Genomic DNA, 19,955 nt, shown 5'->3' with positions numbered 1-19,955 from the left:
CACTTAAATTGTTGGTTTTATAGTGAGAAATACAAGTTTATCATGGAATTTGCTTTTATCTGACAGCAACAGCGGTGAAGTTTCAGTCGATATCCACTTGTTTTGGTGACGTCAAAGTGAAAATACACGAGGCTGTTTCCACTGTTTATTCCATTGACCAGGTGTGGCTTTAGATACTGTGCTTTGTTCCCTGTGTGGTGTTTTGCTAACATTTATCAGCACCCCCAAAAGGAAACAGTTCTCTAAATAGATATATAAAAAACTGGCCTGCTTCCTTGGGATTGTGGATTGAACAAATATTTGGGGTGGGGGGAGCGGGTGACTGCATTCATTCGTTGGTCATTAATATTCACATTTGTATAGCATTTTCAGAGTGCAAAGCAATTTGTATAGGTTTTCTTGTAATCCTTGTCACAGCCCTGTCAGGTAGGCTAGTACTCTTTCTTCTCTATGGCAGATGGGAAGCTGCAAGAGGGTTGGCTTGCCTAAGGCCACCTAGTGCGTTTGTGGTAGAGGGGGATTTGAATCTTGGTCTGCTTAGTCTTGTTTGGATTGTCTTAATTACTCCTTCATGCTGCAAAATCAAAAAGAGTCTAGTAGCATAGGAAAATGCGAAGCTGCTTGGAACCCTTGGTCCGCCTGGCCCCAGCATGGCCTGCTCTGCTCTGTCGCTCCAAGGTCCTGAGCCACTTTCTTTCCCAGCCCTGCTGCTGGAGCGCCATTCGTGCTCTGTCAGGGAGGTGGAGATAAGATAAGCAAGGAGGGGAGTTTAGTGCATGAGGTCAAGGCAGAACTGAGGAGGAGGAAGGGGGTGGGCAGAGTGTATGTAAAGAGCACCAGATTCTTCCCAGGCTTTCTCACTGATTCCATGGTATGTGTATTCTCCCCCCCCCCATAAAAATTCAGGGTTTGAGTGGGTGAAGGAGAGACAGGAGGGGAAGGTTGTATTTTTACATCTGAGCCTCATCTTCTGTACAGCCTTATGTTATAATTTTGAGTGCCTGCAGAACATAAGGACGAGTGTCTCGTCGAACAGCTATGCTAGAGAAGGAAAAAAATTGCCCATCTGTTCAGCGTTCATTTTTTTGTGTTCGTGGGTTGCAGGAAGCAGGGAGGGGGAGGGTGTCGTTTGCCTGTATGCTCTGCATTAGCCTCAGCTGCATGAAAGGAAGCTGCTGATGCAGTGGTTGGAGCAGAGCTGGCTGCCTCGAAATGGGGATGGCATGTATTTGTTTGGGAGGTCTTTACTCCAGCCATCTACTAAGACAGGGCTTTGAACATTTAAATATATTAGAGTAAAAAAAAAAAAAAAGCCCATAGCAGAAGTCAGTTACAAACAGAAGCAGGATGGGGCCATTGTAAAAGCCAGGACTTCAGCCTTGTTGAGCGGCAGTTTGTGACTGGATTCAGGATCTCCTTGCTGCCCAGGCCCCTTTGCTGTGATGTGGGCAGCCCTGGAATGTTAGCAGCCAGTCCGTTTCTCTGGTGAGCGGCTTTTCCTTTGCTTTAACAGACCCAACTGGTGAGCGTTTAGGAAGTTCCCTTTCTTGTGTGATGTATGCACACAGGAGGATGGAATGTGCAGTGTGCACTTTGCTTCATCAGGGTGACAAGAAGAAGTGGGTAATCTGTCATCTTGCTAAATAGATTATTTGAGTCAGGCACGGGAGAAAAGCAGGGGGCAGTCACTGGGACAGGGCTTTTGGCACGCAGAAATGTCTGCTTGAGTGGTTGGGCCAGACGGGTGGCGTTGACTTGAGTGTGCTGCCTAAGCCAGTGAAATCTGGGGATGGGAAAAGCTGGTAGAATGCTCTCCATATATCTCGTGTGTTGTTAAGCTAGGCAGCAAGTAGTCTGTAGAAATTTCAGATACTATTTTACTTTTACTGTCACCCATCCCAGGGTTCGGCTGCGTTCGGATGTCACAACAAACCTTCATTTGTTCACGACTGGCAGAACCGCAGCTACTTTTCCTGCTTGCACTCTTTTGCCTCCTCGTGCATGGAATGTGTTTGAAAGCTTCTTGGCTTGGAAAGCCTTCAGTCACTTGCCACTACACCTGGACGCAGGCGTCTGGGCACATTGGGGTTTTCCTTCCCACGGACCAGGACTGTAAGCCATGGTTAATCCCAACTGAGAATCCAAGCTTCTGGGGAGAAAACAAACTCAGTTTGCCCAGGCATGTGCATTAAAAAGCCACAGCAAACTGGAGTCTGAAGGCTTCCCAAACCAAGCGGCTTTTGGCCACGTGTCATGTTCTAGGGGAGGAGGGAGGGGAGTGTGCAGGCATGAAAATAAGCGGCATTCTTGCCTGTCGCGAGCAAACAGGTTTGTCATGCTGTCTGAAGGCAGCCATGCTGTGCATTCCTAAATGTTCTCAGTGCCTCTGATCAGGTGGTTTACATTGTGACCTTGAAAAGCAATTAGGGTTTGGAATGCTAGAGCTGTTTGAAGCAGCGGGCGCTCCAGGGAGTCCCTGTTAGCAAGGCAAACAAGCAAAAATACCTTGAAGGAGGAAAAAATAAGAGGGAAGTCCAAGTTGATAGAGTGGTCAGGGCAAGGCAATTGGCAGGAGAGATTTTAATAGGGAAGAATTGGCTGGAAATGACTCTCATTATAAGTGGCTTGTACTGTAGCAAGATGCAAGATGATGTACCCTGGAAAGGAGAGGTGCAGGGAGGAAATAAGTCTTGCTTATAACAACTCAAGGCAGAAAACAGCAGAAAAATCTGGAAATCAACAAAACATCCAGGTGCGTCGCGCCCCAAACCGGGCAGTATTGCCTTGAATTCTGGCTGTTGGGATTTGGTGCAGTTACTGTTAGTCAGAGTAGGCCGCTCCAACTCTAGGCTGAGTCTCTTAGTTGTACTTTGTTCTTCTAGAGGTGGAAATGGAGGGATGGCGGATGCTCCGCAGTAGCCCAGGGAGAAGCGTCTTCTCTGAGGCGGGCAGGCACTCGGCTGTGCCTGAGGAAGGGTGGGTGGGTGGGGGGGTTCTGACGGTAGCAATGCTGCCTTCTTTGAGATGTGCTGTCTTCTCTGCATTTTCTGAAGTCATGGGTGTGTTTCCCGGTAATGAAAACTGGTAATGTTGCAGGGAGAAGAGCAGTGCTACGAATTCTGCCTGCTGCTCTTTTCAGCCATCCCACATGTATGCTTAGCAGAGCGGATGCTCTGTAATTTTGGTAAACAAAGTAAAGGGCTAATTAAGGGTCTTGCATAATCAGCTTGCAGCTTAATTAGTAGCAAATAGTACTCACTGGCTGGAATGCGGCTGTGGCGCCACCTGAGAGCCTCCTGTGAAGCATGGAAGCGAAGCTCCCTTTGTAGGCCCCCATCATGGCTGGGACTTCTGGGGGTGGCAAAGACCCCTCCTGCATTTCCTTTCGGTACTTAAGCACTCTCCTGGTGCTGCTCCAGGGGTTCATTTACCAGGGCCTGTAGCCAGCAGATTTCTGACACTAGGAGGAGACTGCAGTGTGTGTTTGTTGTGTGTGTTTGTTGTGGGTGGGTGGGTGGGGGTCACACTTCCCGCATTGCACTACGGACCCTGCTGTTGTACTCAGTGCTGTTTTGGGGAGTCCCTTGCACCTTGCAGACAGTGATTCTGGGGCTAGAGGGGGTTACAGCACGGAGGGGGGAAAGTGGAAAAGGCCGGTTCCCACCAACTCTCTTCCCCGTGCGGTTCTTGTGGGTCACAGCCGGCATTTCTATTTACCTTTCCTCTGGGCAGCTCCGTGCATGATATGTATTGGTTCTGTGTGTTCCTTGGCCTGATCAAGACCTTTTGCTTTTTACTTATAAAATATTTATTAATTTTTTTACCTCACACTTTTAATCATGGTTCTCAAGATGGCTTATGATTCATAATTAAAACTAGTCATGCCATAAAAGTGTCTTTTTAAAAACTCATAAGAACATAAGAACATAAGAACATAAGCAAAGCCATGTTGGATCAGGCCAGTGGCCCATCCAGTCCAACATTCTGTCACACACAGTGGCTAGAAATCCAGTGCCATCTAAAGGACTGTCAGTGAGGCCAGGACACCAGAAGCCCTCCCACTGCCTTCCTTCCAGCACCAAGACAACAGAGCACCACCTCCCCACAAAGAGAATACCATCTATCTCCTGTGGCTAATAGCCACTGATGGACCTCTGCTCCATATATTTGTCCAGTCCCCTCTTGAAGCTGGCAATGCTTGTAGCTGCCACCACCTCCTGTGGCAACAAATTCCATGTGTTTATCACCCTTTGTGTAAAGTAGTATTTTCTTCTATCTGTTCTAACCCGACTGCTCAATAATTTCATAGAGTGCCCACGAGTTCTTGTATTGTGAGAAAGGGAGAAAAACACATCTTTCTCTACCTTCTCTAACCCGTGCATTATCTTGTAAACCTCTATCATGTCTCCCCTCAGTCGTCTTTTCTCCAGGCTAAAGAGCCCCAAGCGCCTCAATCTTTCCTCATAGGGAAAGTGTTCCAACCCTTTAATCATTTTAGTTGCCCTTCTCTGTACTTTTTCCAGTGCTATGATATCTTTTTTAAGGTGTGGCGACCAGAACTGTACACAGTACTCCAAATGAGGCCTCACCATCGATTTATACAGAGGCATTATGATACCGGCTGATTTGTTTTCAATCCCTTTCCTAATAACCCCTAGCATGGCATTAGCTTTTTTTATGGCAGTCGCACACTGTGCTGACGTTTTTAGTGAGTTATCTATCATGACTCCAAGATCTCTCTCTTGGTCAGTCTCCGCCAGTTCAGACCCCATCAACTTGTATTTATATTTTGGATTTTTGGTTCCAATGTGCATTACTTTGCACTTGGCTACATTGAACCTCATTTGCCACATGGATGCCCACTCTTCTAGTCTCGACAGATCCCTTTGGAGTGCCTCACAATCCTCTCTGGCTTTCACCACCCTGAACAAACTCAAAAAGAGTCCAGTAGCACCTTTAAGACTAACCAACTTTACTGTAGCATAAGCTTTCGAGAATCACAGTTCTCTTCATCATGCATCTGACGAAGAGAACTGTGATTCTCGAAAGTTTATGCTACAGTAAAGTTGGTTGGTCTTAAAGGTGCTACTGGACTCTTTTCGATTTTGCTACTACAGACTAACACGGCTAACTCCTCTTTAAAAACTCAGGCAGTCTAAGGGCCAAATAAAGGGGGCACAAAATAGTAGAAAGAGCAGAGATAAAAGCACAGCAAGGTGAGATACAATTTAACTGTCATTAAATACCTGGAGAAATGAAACTATTTTTGCCTGTCACTTGAAGCTCCACAGAGGTAGGTGCCGGCTGGATGGGGAGAGGGTGGGGGTATATCATAAATGAGTTGCCACCACAGGTAAACCCCTGGCTCTGGTCGCCACCCACTTTGCAACCTGGAGCGGGGCCTTTGACAGTGATTTCAGCCATCGGGCAGATTTATGTGGGACCAAGGAGTCCTTCCATCCCAGACTGAAGAGCAGCTTGAACTGTGCCTGGAAAAGAACTGGCAGCCAAGGCTCTTCTTTCAAAATGTGCAAAATCTGTCCCCTCGTAATCCTTAACCAGCTAGCCATTCCGCATTTTGAAGTAGTGCACAGCTGCAGTTCACAGGCTCTTTAGGTGGGACGGCTGGCAGTTCTGGTGTTGGCTCCTTCTGCATTCCTGGCATGCCTGCTTTCCCGTTCTCCCTCCTGCATCCCCTTCCCTTTGAAGACCTCTCGGGTTCTTTGGCAGAGTGAGTGCTGCTAAATTGTTTGCATCTCCTAGAGCTCCAGGAGAGAGCTGCTTTGTGTGTGCGCCCGTGGGGGAGGGGGCTGTGCATGCATGCATGATGATGGCTCTGTTTGATGCCTGTACCCTTTACCCCCTGCATCCGCTAATTGCTAGGAAATTGGGAGGGTCCAGCCCTGAAAGTGGGCAGTGGGTGAGTGTGTTAGTTCACCCACCAGGCAGGCAAGCACTGAAGTTCCCTTTGGAATGTAGCCATTCTCTATGCCATGGAGTTCTTTGGTGTCTATACAGCAAAAAGAAGTGGGGTGGAGGCAGAATATTTCAGCAGTCGTTGTTTTTTTTATTATTATTAATAAACAACTTTTATTAATTATAAAACAGAAACAATAACAATAAACATTAAATAGCAAATACCTGGAGTAATATATTGGTTATACAAGATGGCAGGTTTCGAAGAAAAGCATTTAAAACACTTGCTTACTATAGTTTGTAGTTCATATACCACAAGAATAAGTCCCAGTATATCGGTATAGTTGGTCTAGTTCATAGTGCTAGACTTTCAGTATATCTTGGTATAGATGGTTGGGAGGAGGTGTTTCAGTTTCGTCAATGAAATTTAAGAGCAGTCCTTGTTTGAAGCCAGAGGTTGATCCCTGGGTGGGACTGACTGGCCCAAGCTGGGAGCAGTTCCCCTGGCAGCCTGTGTGACGGATTTCTGAGACCCCTCAGAGAGCTTTCACTAGCAGCTGTTAAGAGAAACCAGCTTGAAGAGTTTGGGCGGTGCTGCTGGTTCAGTGGGTAGGGGTCAGAGTTTGGCTGTGAGAGGGCCTTAGTTAGCTCGGTACTAACGTTGTGATCTTGGGCACTCTTTCACCCACACCTGCCCTGTCAAGAACTACTCCCCTGGGGCAGGCATTTGCCTCCTTTGCCGCTGCTGTGTGCTGAGTCAGCTTTTTCCTTGAGACCTCGCAAGACCCCCAGCTGCCTTTCCTGGTTGGTCACTTCCAGTTCAGTTACCGCCAGTGTACAGGTGACATGAGTGGTGGTGGTGATCCCACCGTGTGTTGTTTTACACTGAAACCCATTTGCCATTTTGCTGCCACTTTGAAACTATTTGCAGTCTCCTTGCCTTTCACCACCCTAGATAATTTGGTATCCTCTGGACACCAGGCTCCTTCAGTGCTTGCCCCTGACTCTGGGTCATTTACAGTCAGGTTAAATGCTGTCAGGCTGTTGTTGGGCTATGAATGTCTCACACAAGAAGCCTTAGACACACACACACACACACCCAGCCCTGCACATCTAGAGTATAGTGATAGTAACGCTGACCTTGCTTTACAAAGTGGTGGAATTTACTGCTGGGTAGATATGAAGCCCTTGAGTAGCTCTGTTCAAGTGCTGTATCAGTGCCATAAAAAGGTTGGAAAGTGCATAGAAACAGTGGACTTACAAGGCTCCCCGAAATGTACCTGTGTGGGGAATCTGAACGTTCAGTCTCTGAGAGGGCACATCCGCTTCCTCTTGGTGCATCTAGAATTCTGAGTGTGCTCAGAGGGATAGGAAGACCCTGAGCTTAGGGTTGCTGGGTCTGCTTCCCTGCTCTGTGTTGAGCCAAACCAGCTTGTTCTCTGCAGTGGGATGTTACGCAGGATTCCAGTGGGAAGGGAATATCTGGATAAGACCTTCAGCTGCAGTCCCCCCACCCCCTGGTCCAGGGTTTGTTTTTGGCCGCTTCCCTGTTGCCCCCTCCCATCCTAGCAAAAAAAATCAGAATGTGGAATGATGTAAACCAGCGGTTGGATAGGTGGGTGGAGCCTAGATAACCCCTTACAATGTGGTGGTTGGGATTCCTGCTGCTGAGCACTTCTGGATTCTCTGGTGTCAAGTGTGTCTTTGTGGTGCTGGATAGGAAGCAGCTTGAGGCATGTGAGGCAGCGCCGGGTCTGTGACGCCTCCTCTTCTGCTCATTAGTCACAGGGAAGTCCTCATTTTTATCTCCCCCACCCCCCATACGGCTGCTTTCCCTTCACAGATGTTTTTGTTTGACTGATTATAAACATGGATGCGCAATCTCTGGGTTACCTACAGGGGATGTCTTTGGATGCCCCCAAATTACGATGTTGGGAAAACTGAAAACCGCAATGAAATTGTTTGTCCTCTACAGTGATACGCAAAGGGCTTTTAAAGTGGGGGGCAAAGTCGTCCTCCGTAACCTTTTCTCATGGGCTCTTCTGAGGAGCTTGGCGTTGGAGCTCCGTGTGTCCCTTCTGGAGCTGGATGTCCCCTGCTAGGCCTTTTTAAACGGATGGCAGCTGTGGAAAGGGGCCCTTGGAATGGCGCTCCCGTGTGCTGCGTTGTGTTGGGCTGCATCAGCTGAAGCGTACTTGTGAGTGCATCAGCCATGGCTGACCCTGAAACAACCCCCCCCCCCCCGTCGGACTGAATTGCTTTGAGCGCATCTTTTGGTGCATTTGCTGTATCAGTGGGACTTGGGTATCTGGAAACTCTTGCGTGCCATTGCAAGCGGGGAAACAGCTGGGAAGTCTAAATGGAGCTTAGGAGATCAGCAAGCAAGCTGCAGAGGGGAAAGGGCTCCCCCCCTCCCCCGCCAGAAGTGCTCCCATGAAATGCTTTTATGGCACCACGTAGTCAACAGGGACAGATTTTGTTGTTGTTGTTACTTGTTATACTAGTGATGTGGCCAAGTTTGGAAGTCATGGGCTTGTATTGCAGATTTTTTTTGTGATACTCATGTCCAATCACTGTTGCCTTACAGCTTCACAGTTCAATGTGTATTTTGAGTGTGTGCACTATTTGTCTGGTCAGAATTCCTCTGGCTGGGCAGTTGAGGCTAGAAAACCACCCACAGCACACTGATTAATCCCTTGTTTGGTCTCAGCCAGAGCTTAATGGCTGAAATTCACTTGCTTTTATTGTAAACAGGTATATGCTTTACAGAACAGCGCAATGTAGTATTGTCATGTACTCCCTAAGGCATTCTATATATATGAAAAGCCACCTCAAGGACCATAAATAATAGCATGTGGAGAACTATTTAAATTTAAAAGAGTTGTACAGCTGGGAGGAGGGCTGTTCTCAGGGTGCGGCTTACTTATTTAAAATATTTCAGCGCTTCTTTTTCACCATCTGTGGCCCTCAAGGAGGCTGAACAAATCCATCAAAAATACACCCCGTTAGCAGCATCCAGACAGCTGCGCTTGTGGCCCACCTGCCACGGTGCTGCTCTTCCTCTTTCTGGGGCAGCAATAGGTAAAATACCCCCAATCCAGAAAAACATTGCCAAGCTTAGACTTGGCCAGATGTTATCTGTCTCTTCCTATGTGCAAGTGCAGAGGAGACGATGGCAGCTTCCTCCCCTCCCACTGCCCTCAGGAATGGCCATTGGAAGTGTAGTTACAGTAAAATGTGGCATTCGGTTAGGTGGATTCAGGCCACGAGGCCGGATCTCATTCATTTTGACAGTGGCTCTAGGAGGGAGCTGCTGGCTCCCATTGGACAGAGGAAGCTTGTCAAGTGTGACTGTGTGTGGCTCGGATCCCATGGATTGGTGCTTTCCTCTGACACGTGGTGGGGTTCAGCCCTTGTGTCCCTACTTAAGATACACTTGGAATGCAGGTCTTCCTGGTCGAGGTCCGGAGTTCTGCCCCCTGGCCCATCTGGCTTTCTCTTCTGCATTTGAGGATTTCAGTGGGTGGACATTTATCTGAACGAACAATTCCACTCAGTGAGGTCTAGTGCCTCAGGCTCAGAGGAGCCATCAGCAACTGTGGTGCCTGTAGTAGCTCCCCTTGGGCGTCCCCTTCGGAGGCGGGTGGTTGCCTGCGGAAAGGGGTGGTGGGAGTGGGCTGTTTGGTGGGCTGCTGCTTCTCAGTTCTGCATAGGAAGAGTTGAGGAGGGCTACAAGGTTGGCACCTTACCAGCTGTGAGATGGAAGGGAAGTCAGCCTCCAGTTCCACTCCTGGAAATGCTTAGGGGCTGGGTTGGCATTGCCCTGGGAGGAGTCTTCCATAATAGCCTGGGAGGGGAAGGAAGAATCCTTTCTCTACCATGGTTTGTCCAGCAAAAGGGTAGTTTTTAAAAACCTAATTGGTTCTGTTAGTGGAGTTTGCTGCCAGATGGTATTAAAATCATTGTTATGACCAATTCCTCTTGGAGGCTATCAGGAAAGGGAGATTTTATTACTTTTCTGTGGCCATTTGGGGGAGAGCAGAGCTGTCCAAGTTAGGCTGACCTTGCAGAGGAGTTTTGTGTTAAAGGTGAGCTGTCCCGTTTTATCTTGGAGGGTGACCTTGGCATGTCTTTGAATGGAGACTATGTGAGGGAGGGGCTGGTTCCCTGACCACTGAAGCGCTTTGAAGCCTGGTGGGGCTGCCTGGCAGTGAAAGTGAGTGCCGCTTCTGCCAGGACGGGCATCTTGATGTTACTGGGATACCTTGCATGGCACAGTCCTGTTCTTTGTGACCGTCTTCTGTGGCTGCTACAATTTCGAACTGCTTGCAGTTGGCCTGGTTTTTTGCATAGTAGGGAGGTGGGCACTTTGGGATGCTGCTGTGATTTGAGGGTTGTGTTTCCCCCTGATTGGTGTTAAATTGGCTTTTCCTTGGACTGCTACAAGGACCTGATGCCCACGCCGATAAGGATGTTGGCTCAGTTTTCTCTTCCACTTGCTGCCCTGCATGTCCTACGTGTCTCATGTGGGGACAGCTCCGAGGCCCTTCTCCAGATCTCCTCCCCTGCACTCTGCACCGGCCTCTTTGGGGGAGAAGTGGAGCTGGCTGTGAATTTGTTGGGGCAGGTGGCTCCTAGTGGGCAGGGATTGCTGGCCCAAGCAGAGGAAGCAGGAGTTACAAGGCCCACTGAGTAGTTAGTGGTATGCAGAGCAGCAGTGACTCAGCCTGGTGAGTTGTCTGGCAGTGAAGCCTGCCAGCCTGTAGTTTCAGCCCCTTGCCCTGGTGATGTTGGAAGTCGAGTCACCAGATGGGAATGAGGAGGTCTGAAGGGAAGGACTGCCATGTCTCCCAGGTGGCAGAGAGTTTCAGCTGACTTGAAGCCTCAGTATTTTTAGTAGGATGGAAGGACAGGAAGTCAATCTCTCTTTTGGAGGTTGGTGCCTCCTTAGCAAGCTGATTCTTCTCCACCACTCCTCGAAAAGGTGCAGGGCCACCAGACAGGAAAAGGGATGCCAAACTCCCGAGAGCCCAGAAAAGGCAGGAGGGATCTTGAAGCCTGTTCTACATGCCGCAGAAGGTGAAAGAAGAATGGATTGTACCAATTAACATTACGGCTACAGCATACCGCTTTTAACAGCTCTGTGAGTATAATTAAAGCCTCCCAGGAAGTAGAAAACTAGCTCTATAAGGCACAGGGGAACCTGTCTCCCTGGTGTGCTGGTTTTCCACTTGCAAAATGATTTTTCATGGGGAGTGTTCAAAAATGGCAACCCCTCTCTTGTTGTCTGTTCAGACCACTACCTCATGATTTTGCCATCTCCTTGTTCTGTTGCATGCAAAGATCAGGCCTTGGTTTTCCAGGATGTGTTATTCCTGATCTTAGGACCTCTACATTTGAGAACCAAAAAGGCAGACTTGGAGCTTGCTCAATGACTTAATTACCTTTCTTAGGGTTCTTTAAAAAGGATGGGTACCTCTGTGGGGCCCTGCCTCTCGGTTTTGTAGTGCGTGGGTGTGGCCATTCGTCCTTGCTGTTTCGTAGAGTGTAGAGAATTGAGTCATGCGGAGTATAGTCATAGGCCCAGTATTCCTTCTAGCGAGCCAGGAATACTGGGGGAATTCCTGCTCCACTAACCCACTTGCTTGTTAAGGATCTCCAACCGGGTTTCTCTTTAGAATGCTGAGCCTGGGGATGGAGGAAGTGAAGGCATTGTTCCAGTGTTCTCCTCTGCAAGTTGGATACCTCCACACACACACACACACCACACCCCTACAGAAATACTCCTGTACGGAACTGGCAAGCTGGTGAGGGATGAACTAAGTATAATGCAGTAAGTCAACAACCCATCAGACCTGGACCAGGGAGAGCTCGGCTGTGAGGATCCCTGGGTGGTCTTAGAGTGTATGACTCACCCAGCATCGCTGTGGAGGAGAAAAATGGGCTCTCTGCATGTGTGAATGTGATCAGCAATTGAATTAATGGGGCCAAGAAATGGAGGGGCTGTTGAGGAAGGCCCTGTGAATTGCATCTCTGTTGTCTTGCAGGCTCGGGTAATTTGAAGGTTAGCTGTTGGAACACCTTCGCCACACCCGATGGCTGATAATGGGCCATTTTCCTGGTTAGCAGATGCTTTTATGATGGTGCACTTCCCCTGTGGTGTGATGGTGCAACAGGACAGGCTCTCTAGTATCTTAAGCGTTCCTTTTTTCCATCCTCTGTGTTTCAGCTGGGAGCTGAGTAAACAGCGACCCCCAAACGTGTTTCAGAAAGTAGGATCCGTTGAGCTGGCCAAAACCGCCTTAGGTTCCGAGGTGTAACTTGAGGTTGTAATCTGGGGAAGCCACTAGTTCATAAACCCTTGGAAGTCATGGTTGCTGTAAGGAGGATTGCTGCAATAATGCGTGTGGAACCATTTGAACACTTGCCAGACACAATATAAATGAAAAGTGGCGGGCCAGTCGCATTTGCAACGGTTGACAGGACCGCGGTTGCCACAATCTCACATTCTGCATTCTTCCTGTGTTGCTCTGGGTACAAATCAGAGTGAAGGTTTTAATCTGTGAATCCCTAAAACTAGTTCTGCCATATTTATCTTGGGGGTGAGGAAGAGTTGGTCTTCAGTGAAAAGCCTTTTTGAAAATAATAAGGATGTGGGTGTCTTTTGTGCAAGATTCGAGTTCAGGAGCACCTTAGAGACCAGCTTGATTTCCAGAGTAGGAGCATTTGAGAATCAAAGCCACAAAAGTGGCAGATTGGCCACCTCTCTGTGGATCAGAGCTGCTCAGAAGCAGTTCCTGCACCTTTGGTGTTTGAAGAACCCAGGGCTACCTTGCTCTCCCCCTTTGATGTTGACCCGGCAAACAGAGTGCTGGATTGGCTGCATTGGTTTCAAATGCCACTGCCTCATTGGCTGCTGGCTGAAATCTCTGTGTGCCGTTCTGGCTCCAGTCCTTGTGTCTGTTAACCCCTTTCGCTTCTGCAGGCTCATGTGCACAACGAGGTTGGCAGGCTAGAGCACAGCCCAAAAGCCAGGAAAGGGGAAAGCTGCCAGCAGAAACAGAAGCGAGGAAATCTTATGATCCCCAACTCATTAAAGCCTCGTGTGTAGAAACCCTTAAAATCCCAACACATTTCAAGACTAAGGCTGCGGCTTAGGGCAGCTTGTACCTCTTTGGATGAATGGTCTTGTACCAGAGAGGCTTGTTTGATCTGCATGGTTAATTCGCAGCTATAACATTCTAATGTCTGCAGGCGGTTAGATGCAGGAAGTTCGGATTCTGGGGCCCAGCAGCCTGGAAGTTCAGCTCCTCCCCCTCTGCAGAAGGACGCAGAAGTCCCCATCCTGGATTGCCAGGAGGTTTGTACCTGATGAGACCCTTCTGCACTCCACGTGAGGCTTCTCAGACTCTTTAGGCCATGAGTGGGCAAGTTGGAATGATCCTCTTCCCCTTACAGCTTGTCCAGAATGTGATCTCTGCGGATTGGATCCTGTAGCGCTCTTCCATTCGTAGTGACATTGGGCTCTTGTGTAAGGAGCTGGACGCCCTTGTGCATCCGAGGAAAATGCCTCCATTAATGGGACAAGTCCACAGGCTCCACCTTCAAGCACTGAAGAAAAATATTTATTTTTAAGAAGCATTACTTCACTCTGGCTGCTAGGCTTTGTGAGATTTTGCGTCTCAATAATAGTATTCACCAACTTACTTTGGTGTACATATCAGTACTCATTCTAAATCCCCAATTTCTTTGTTGTTGCATGTGCCTTAAAAATCTCAGCAGTCTGGTACGTTCACAGTAAAGCGAAGAAAAGCCCTTTAGAAACTTGACATTTTTACTTCATGGGGAAAATGTCCTCTAATAGTGTTTTTTTTTTTAATGAGGAAATGTTCTCCATGGCTGGATCTTTCCCCTTTGTTTTCTGTGTTGCAACAGCTCAGAGCCCCTCCCTTGCTTCTCTGATAGGTTTAGATTTTGTTCCCAGCACTGGCAATTCAGCCAAGTGAAACTGAGCTGATAGAAAAGTCCAAAGTCCCAGTTTCGCTGGATCACTGTCTCAGATCGGGTAGAGTTACCATCTTCCCAAGATGGGAGAAACTGGTGGTGTCTATATTCACTTACATTAGCATGTGCAGAGAGGCAGCTGCTGAGTCTGTGTGTGTGTGTGTGTGTGCAGGGGGGGTATGGTTAAGGGAGGTTAAAACCATCCAGGTGCCACCAGTGGCAGGGAATCTGGTAGGTTTAGAAGAGAGGAGCCTGGACAGAGGGTGCTTCTGTACCTTGTGAAGCAGTGCCAGCTTCTCCCCTCAGATAACGGCCAGAAGAAAAGGAAACTACGGGTCTGTGGCAACATAGGAAGGTGTTTGGAGATCAAATGAGTGTGTGTGTGCGCACATGTATGCACACGTGCACATGTGCAGTTTACAGACTCATGGATCTGCTCCTATCATCTAAGCGTCATTGCAAAGAGAAAGAAAGACTTCATAAACTGCTGGGTCCTCCCACTTTGGCTGCTGCAGTCTGTGTGTGTGGGGAGGGGTGTGTGTGTGTGGGGGGGGTAGGTTATGGGACGCTGTTGTGCCCTTTCAGGTGCTACAGTAGTAAGGGAGGAACCAAGGCGGAGTTGGGATGCATCCCCACAACACAGCATGCACTTGAGCAACTGTATTCTAAATTAGTTTGATCTGTACTAACTGATGTGCTTCCTTTTACTACCTAATGCTGGGTATAATCCTCCCCCCCCCCCCCCCGCCGCGCAAGCACAGAAGTCTATTCAAATCTCGGGGAAGGGAGAATCCATCCTGCCTTCTCGGATAGGCCTTAATCCGAGCCAAAGCTTGCTGGGATTGAGCACCAGACCGAAATGTCAGAGGTCAACTGTACTTCTGAGCATGAGCAGAATTGCGCTTTCTGAGTAACTGCTCCCACCACCTCCAGATTGGATGTAGTTTTAGAGATGACAAATATTATCACGAACAGGAAACTCATACATAATTGATGCTCAGTATTTACCCGTAAGTGTATCTCTTCTAATGCTTAGAGGAAGATCTGGGCCCAATAGCACCTTAAAGCCCAACTAGATTTGCACGGTAGGAGCTTTTGAGAGTCAAAGTGTTTGTACCTATGAAGCTGCTGCCTACAGAGTCCCCCCGCCCAGCATTGTCCATCCTGGATGGCTGCTCCCCCCCTTTCGCTGGAGGCAAGATCGTCTGCCTGCCAAGCCCTGAGCCCCCCTCCATTTTTAGAGGAGCGAAAGTGCTGCATTTGGGTTACCTTGGCATCCTGACAACAGCCCTGCTGAGTAGGCGAGTGTTGATAGCCACGGTAATACTGCCCAATTCTAGGGCAGCCCCTGCGTGAGAGTGCCTTGCTGAAGGAAGGCCGCATCTAATAAGTTTGTTTGTGGCAGAGGCCAAATGCATGCTGGGGACCTGCTGGGTTATGGGTGGCTGCCCTGCCCTGCCCTGCCCTGCCCGCTTGGCTTACGTGGGGTTACAAAGAGGCCTGGGAAGCGGCCCCGAGCCCAGCCCGCCTTTTCCTCCTCCCGCTCCTCTGAGTCACTCTGCCGCCGGGAGCAGCCGTCCTCGCTGCCTTTGCTCCTCCTCCCCGGAGCGGGGGCGGGGGCGGGGGCGGGGGGGGCGGCGCTTCTGGGCTTGCAACGTCAGGAGACGTGTGTAGTAGCCGAGGGAATGCGAGCGAGGGGAAGGGAGCGTGCGTCCGCCCGCCCGCTGCAGGACCCGGTGCCTCCGGCTTAGCCGAGCCAACTGTCTCTCCCTTCTGCTGACCATAGAGGAGAAGCCAATAAGTTTCAGGAGGGGGTCGCGTGGGTATTTCCTCCTGTCCCTCAACGTACTTGTTGCGGTGCGGCTCGTTTCTCTCCGGCACCTTGGGACTTTTCAGGAAGTGCAGCCATGGCAGAGGTGAGTTCCTTCCCTGGTGGTTCTGCTCTCCCCCCCCCCCCCGCCAACTGAGCAAAGGCTCTTCCAGGAAGGGTGGATTCCCTGTCCTTGTGGCGGAGGAGGGCCCGGCCCGGCCCCTTTCTCCCCTCTGCCCCATCCCCGTTGCAGTTAAGACTGGTACTCCGGCAACAAATTGGCCTCTGGTGAAGGAGGTCTTGCAGCAGAACTTGAAAGGCAGCCTTAGATTTTATGGGGTGGCGAGGAAAGGGCGGTGGGTGGGGTGGGGGGTGGCTCTTCTGTGTAGATTTCAGGCACCATTCTAGTAAATCTGTGGTGGGTTCTTTCTCCATCCTCTAGAGAAGAGGGATCTTTTCAGACTCTCTCAAGTGGGAATTAGTAGAGTCCCCCCCCCTTCTAGAATGCTGCCTAAAAAGGAGGGGGAGAGGGCACGGGAGCTGATGGCCTTAAAAATGTCGTTAGGGCTTCCTTGGATTTGTTGGATGAATGTCTGTCCCACCCTCTTGATTGTGGCACCTAGGGCTGGGGACTAGGGGCCATGTGTTTGGGCAGGGGGGAGCTTCTTGAAGAACTTTTGAAAACCTGGGATTTGTGAGACTAGGCATGGAAAGGGTTTGCAGGCCCACTAGGTAAAGCCAACTTCTAGATGCCGTTAATTTACTCACATATGCAGTGTTGCAAAACCGAGGGTGTTAAGAGAGACTTGGAACAGTTCTCTTACAAAAGAAGCAAGAAGGGGACCAGATGGGCAGAGGGTTTGATGCTGGAGATGTTTAGTGGGTACATGAACTGGAGCAGTATTGGACCAGGACAGGAGGTCCCACCCCCTGGTGCTATCATCCTGTTGTTAGGCTTACTCCCCTTCCATTTTCTTGAGGACCAGCAGCCTTACAGAAGTTTCCTGAAGTACCTGCCCGTAGTGGCAGGAAAGGCAGAAAGTGCTAGTGGTGGTGGAAGAGTGGAGAATCAAACCTGGCACTCCAGATTAGAGTCCTGCCTCTTAACCACTACACCAAACTGGCTTTTGGAGACATTACTTGAGTGGGGCCTGAACTTCCATAGGCGGTTGATAGTTTGTGCTTTGTGAAACATTTATTTTAAATGGTGAGAAATCTCAGGCCATAATAACACTGTAAGCTTTTCGAAAGCTGAGATTGCAGTGCTTTTCCTCAGTTGCAAGTACGGAGCCTTGTCTGGGTGGTGGTGGGAGAGATGTACATGCAGAAGAGCGGGGATGGATGGTTTTCTCTTCTTCTTTGAAACATAATAAATACTTGTGTAAAGTAAATGATGGAGGTGGACCATTTGCAAAAATGGACCATCAGAGACCTTAAACCAATTTGTTCCTTTGCTTTTCTTCCCTGGGTAAGACCCAGTTTAGGAATGCAAAACAGGTCAATTCTTTTTAAAAAAATACCTAAACCCAAAGAAGAGTTCTGTAAAACTCTGAAATTTCCAGGTTTCATTTTGAACAAAGGTTGGTTTATTTTAAGATTTTGTTTTTTTTATCTTGCTGTGTCTCTGTGACAGAAGTGAAAGGCAGGTGGAGAACAGCACTGGTTGTAGCAATGGGTGCTGCTCCTACAGCTGAGGGCGGCCTTGGGAGACCCAGTTGGCCAGCTGTGGAACTCCGCAAGAGGGATTTCGTGGCCCACAGCACAGTAGGGGTGGTGCAGATTTCTAGATCCCCCAGCTGATGATTGTGGCAGTTGTGTTGTTGTTCCTTTTGCTTGCAGTTTTCTTTCCCTGCCTGCCAAGGACTGAGCCAGCCTTTCTTCCTCACCCCCTCCCTTTTTGCCTGCCGCACAATGGTGTGTAAATGCCACTGAACTTGAATGGGCCTCTGCTGGAATTTTCTTTCAGCCTGTCAGGCCCAAAGCAGTGATTGGCTGAGCAGTGCTAAGGACCTGACGGTGGGGTTGCCAGAAAGCCCTTTGGGCCTGCAAGCCACTTGCCCTTGCTTGATAACTGTCATGTGGAAGGCGAAGCATGAGATCGGTTGGCTTACCGTGGCGCATGCCTTTATCGGCAGGCTCCTGTAGGCATCCAGGCACAGTGCTGAGTAAGACGAACCAATGGATGAGTGCAGCAAGCTGCCTCAGAGAGCTCATGGCTCAGTAGGCCAGTCATTTGGGCTCCAGAGCATTTGGGCTCCCTTACTGGTCTTTGGGGGGGGGGGTGACTGGCACTTCCCCACAGCATTTTAATCAGAGCTCTGTGAGTGGCATTGGGGGACTTGGAAGAGGTGCCAGGGCTCAAGGAGTGATCGGCCCCAGAGCCTGAACAGCTTCTTGGTTGGTCTTTACCCATTTCATTGAACTGCATAGAATGGGACTCTTTTGTCCATACCAGGTTTTCCCTTCCTGCCTTTCCCCCCTCACAACAGCCCTGTGAGGTAGATCAGGCTGAGAGAGAGTGGCTGGCTGAAGCTCACACTGAGTTTTGTGGCTGAGTGGGAATTTGAGCCTATATCCCCCAGACACATTGGGCCACACTGGCTCAGTCTTTGCAGTCGTGAATGCCTTTCTGCTTCATTAAGGCCGTGTGGGGTGTTGGCTTAGACTGCTGGTGCCGCACGTGTGTTTTGCCAACTGTGGTGGCCAGCCACAGAATGAGCTAACAGGGTGATCTCGGGGTGTAGCACAGGGGAAGGAGCAAAGTCCTCTGTCCCTTTCCCCCTTGCGACAGAGAAGACCCTGGAGCTCACCCCAGGCTGCCGCTTGTCCTAGGAGGATGGGGAAAGGGTCAGGCAGTTGGTGTGCACCGGCTCCTCTCCCCAAGTAGAAGACTGTGATCTCTGGAACTGCCAGACGTTTTTAAAGTAGAGGTGAGCTTGTGTGTGGGTGTGTGGGTGTGTGAGGGTGTGTGTGTGAGGGTGCCTCTCTCTGCCCCCCTTCATGTAATAGTTGCATTGACGCTGTTAGTTTTGCCTGTGTGGAGCAGCGTTCCAGTTTTTCTTCGCGAGCACAGCCAAACCAGTTTATATCTGATCCTGCAGAAACGAGTTCTGTCAGTCTGCTGTTCTTTAAGTCTCTCGCTTTCTCTCTCCCTTATTTTTAAGGTGGTGGTTTAACTTCCAGCCACTGGCAGTGTCTTAACTGCTGGGTGTATGCTGGTGGAAATAGGTGTGCTGGGCTGCTCTGTTTATCTCGCCATGCTTGTGAAAAAAAAAGCTTTGGTTTACGGCTGCCTAATTAAACAAGGCAAGGAGATAAAGGGAATTTGACCTAGGAGAAGGTTGTTGGCTGTGGCGAAGGGAACCTGGGGCAGCTGAGCCTTCTTCCCAACAGAGGGAAAATGGATTGGCTCAAATCCCAAGCAAAGGGCTTGAAATCAGCTGATGTTTTGAGAGGCGTTTGAGGGCCTATGCTTTTCTGCATCCTAGGAAACGTTGTTTAGCAGGCTTCCTTCCACAGAAGTTATTCTGGGAGTCAAAAGGCTTTAGTTCTGGACAGTTACGTGGCCTCTGGGGATTAAATTGCTGGTGGTACTTGTTGCTTCAGAGGAGGATGGATCGGGGCCTTTACCTATAATTGCTCGAGGTCCAAAGCAATGCAGAAAGGGAGACTGGCTAACAGTGTGATGAAATCTTACCACTCTGCCTGTGTGCTCTATCTTTTTATTTTCTTTTTGCTCTTTTAGTAGCTTTTGTGTGCATCCTTGTTTAACAGTTTTAGTACAGCCAACTGCCTCCAGCCTGGGAGAGGCAGTGTAAAAATGTTTGAAACGAACAGCCGCTGTTGGGAGAAGTCCTGCATTCACCAAGCGCTAAGCGATGGGAAATGGCTGTCTCTGGCTGGTGCCAGAAGTGGGGTGCAGAAGTGGCTCCACAAAGTGCTGGGAGAACGGCAGAAGGCGGTGGCAGGATCTTCCAGTGGTCCACGACCAGCAGGAGGACCCAAGTGCTGCAGGGCAGTTCAGGGACCGTTTCAGCCTTGTTTCCCATCTGACCCAGAATTGGAAGGCACTTTACTGAGTCACTGAGCATCTGAGTCCAAGGTATCTGGGTACAAGGCGTGTTCTGTCAGAGGGCAGGGAGACCGAATGCCCTGTACCCAGAGCCCCCAAGCTCTTTCCTGGGAAGCTCTCGCTATCAGCTGCTTCATAATACGGAGTGGTTTG

At 49.4% G+C, this 19,955-nt stretch overlaps 1 protein-coding gene across 3 annotated transcripts in view; it reads left to right on the top strand.

Moving 5' to 3' along the window:
• The window catches only part of PAK4 (p21 (RAC1) activated kinase 4), a 56,680-nt gene that overhangs the window by 5,982 nt on the left and 30,743 nt on the right, over positions 1-19,955 (top strand). For 2 of the 3 annotated variants that reach the window (XM_054999407.1, XM_054999405.1), the window contains exon 1: positions 15,683-15,836. The exons of the other annotated variant lie outside the window; for it this stretch is intronic. The gene's annotated coding sequence lies outside the window, so the exon portion shown is untranslated. Of the gene's footprint in view, positions 1-15,682; positions 15,837-19,955 lie in introns of those variants that run through there. 3 annotated transcript variants of the gene reach the window in all.

This window comes from Eublepharis macularius, chromosome 15 (assembly GCF_028583425.1).
Source record: "Eublepharis macularius isolate TG4126 chromosome 15, MPM_Emac_v1.0, whole genome shotgun sequence".
In the NCBI taxonomy this organism is placed as follows: domain Eukaryota; kingdom Metazoa; phylum Chordata; class Lepidosauria; order Squamata; family Eublepharidae; genus Eublepharis; species Eublepharis macularius.
This window is presented reverse-complemented; position numbering and strand designations above follow the sequence as displayed.